The sequence below is a fragment of the Molossus molossus genome, unplaced genomic scaffold (assembly GCF_014108415.1).
Source record: "Molossus molossus isolate mMolMol1 unplaced genomic scaffold, mMolMol1.p scaffold_m16_p_3, whole genome shotgun sequence".
In the NCBI taxonomy this organism is placed as follows: Eukaryota; Metazoa; Chordata; class Mammalia; order Chiroptera; family Molossidae; genus Molossus; species Molossus molossus.
This window is the reverse complement of record NW_023425366.1, coordinates 122309410-122312178: the sequence shown is the minus strand read 5'-3', so window position 1 is coordinate 122312178 and position 2769 is coordinate 122309410. Positions and strand designations below refer to the sequence as shown.

Sequence of the window (2769 nt, the reverse complement as noted above, 5' to 3'; positions counted from 1 at the left end):
AAACATAGAGGATATAGAAACAGGTATCAAGAGAGAAAAGCAGGTTATGAGAGCGGAAGTGCCAGGTACACGCGCAGAGTCATACTTTTCTACGGAGGTGCCTTATGCTTCCATTTTTTTTTAAGTTTTTAAAAATAAAAGAAGACTGAGATTTTTTTGCTGGGAGTCCTGAGTTGTCAAGCAAGAAGTCTGAGGACCCTGAAGTGGTCATGTCATGGGGAAGCCACGCTACATGGAAAAGTGATATAAAGATTCTCTGGTCAGCTGTCCTTGTCTTCTTTTTTTTTTTTTGCTTTTATTTTATTTACTTATTTATTTTTAATTAATTTATTTTTGTTACAGATGTTTCTCCTTTTCCCCCCACTGATTCCCCCCTCCCCCTCCCTCCCCGCCCTGTCCCCAGCTTTGTTGTCCATGTCCACTGTCCATGCATACATGCATATAAGTTCTGTGGTTTATCTCTCCCCCACCACCCTCTCTTCTGGGGATTGTCAGTCTGTACCCCACTTCCACGTCTCTGGGACTACCCCATTCCTCAGACTGTTATGTTCATTATATTCCACAAATAAGTGAGATGATATGATCTCTGTTTGGCTTGTTTCGCTTAGGATAATACTTTCCAGGTCCCTCCGTGTCGTCTCAAAGGATAAGAGATCTTTCTTTCTTACAGCTGCATAGTACTCCATTGTGTATATGTACACAGTTTTTTTCTTTTTCTTTTTTTATCCTCACTCGAGGACATTTTTCCATTTTTTATTCAGATAGAATGGGAGAGAGAGAGAAAAAAAAAACATCGACGTGAAAGGGACACATCAAGTGGATGCCACCCTCATGACTCAACCAGGGCCGGGGACAAACAGCAACCGAGGTACGTGCCCTCAGCGGGAACTAAACCCAGGCCTCTCCGGACCTCAGCCAAAGCTCTAACCGCTGAACCAAACCAGCCAGGGCTGTACCACAGATATTTTATTCATTCATCTACTGATGGACATTTGGGCTGTTTCCAGATCTTAGCTATTGTAAATAGTGTTGCTATGAACATGGGGGTACATATATTCTTTCTGATTGGTGTTTCAGGCTTCCTAGGGTATATTCCTAGAAGTGGGATCACTGGGTCAAATGGCAGTTCAATTTTTAATTTTTTGAGGTAACACCATAGTGTTTTCCATAGTGACTGCACCAATCTGCCTTCCCACCAGCACTAGGGTCCCCTTTTCTCCACACCCTCGCCAACACTTGTTGTTTGATGATTTGTTGATGGCGGCCATTCTGACAGGTGTGAGGTGATGCCTCATTGTTGTTTTAATTTGCATCTCTCTGATGATTAGTGATGTTGAGCATTTCTTCATATGTCTCTTAGCCATTTGTATGTCCTATTTGGAGAGGTGTCTATTTAGTTCCTCTTTTTTAGTAGCCCATTTTTTAATTGGGTTCTTTGTCTTCCTTTTGTTGAGTAGTATGAGCACTCTCTATATATTGGACATTAACCCCTTATCTGATATATCATGGCAATTATGCTCTCTCATTCAGTGGGTTGCCTTTCCACTTTGATGATTGTATCTTTTGCTGTGCAGAAGCTTTTTAGTTTGATGTAGTCCTATGTGTTCATTTTCTCCTTTGTTTCTGTTGCCTTAGGTGATGTATCAGTGAAAATTCTGCTGTGTATGATGTCTGAAATATTGTTGCCTACATTTTCTTCTAGGATTTTTATGGATTCATGAGTCACATTTAAGTCTTTTATCCATATTTTTTTTATCCTCACCCAAGGATATTTTTCCATTTTTTGTTCAGATAGAATGGGAGGGAGAGAGAGAGAGAGAAACATCGACATGAAAGGGACACATCAAGTGGCTGCCACCCGCGCGACCCAACCAGGGCTGGGGACAAACTGCAACTGAGGTACGTGCCCTTAGTGGGAACTGAACCCGGCTCTCTCTGGACCGCAGGCTGACACTCTAACCGCTGAGCCAAACCTGCCAGGGCAAGTCTTTTATCCATTTTGAGTTTATTCTTGTGTATGACATAAGTTGATGGTCTAGTTTCATTTTTTTGTATGTAGCTAAAAATCTGGAACGCTTCACGAATTTGCGTGTCATCCTTGCGCAGGGGCCATGCTAATCTTTCTGCATCGTTCCAATTTTAGTATATGTTGTGCCAAAGCGAACACAGCTGTCCTTGTCTTCAAGTCATCCCAACCCAGGTGCCAGACCTGCTGGTGAACAAGACATGGAATGATTCCAGCCCCAGCCTTAGGTCACCCCAGCTTCATTCTTACCAGCTGAGGTCCCAGACACAGAGAAGAGACATGCCATCTCTGCTCTGTCCTGTCCCAATGCCTGACCCACGGAATCCATTGTTATGAGAAAATGGTTGTTTAGAGACACTAAAAAAAAATAATAATAAAATAACTAAATAAAGGGAGGGAGTGTAACCTCACATTCTCCCCCTTTCCATTCTTCTGCTGCCTGGACCGTGGGCATGGTGGTGGCCATCTCGACCATGCAGGTCAGGGCAATGTCCTAGGGACGGCAGGCCAGTGATACAGGAGACTGTGCCCTGGGTGACCTTCAGGGCACCACGCAGCCCTAGACACCTCTCTCCACATTACCACACAGGAGAGAAACCTCCCTTATTGAAGCCACTGTCAACTTGAGTTTCTTTTTTTTTTTCCTCACTGAGGACATTTTTCCATTTTTGTTCAGATAGAGTGGGAAGGGTAGAGAGAGAGAGAGAGAGAGAGAAACATCGATGTGAAAGGGACACATTGAG

At 43.4% G+C, this 2769-nt stretch overlaps 1 non-coding gene across 1 annotated transcript; it reads right to left on the bottom strand.

Moving 5' to 3' along the window:
* Positions 1–2061: 2061 nt before the first annotated feature.
* Positions 2062–2165, bottom strand: LOC118642954. The gene has a single exon (XR_004961863.1). It is a non-coding gene; the product is annotated as a U6 spliceosomal RNA (small nuclear RNA).
* Positions 2166–2769: the final 604 nt, after the last annotated feature.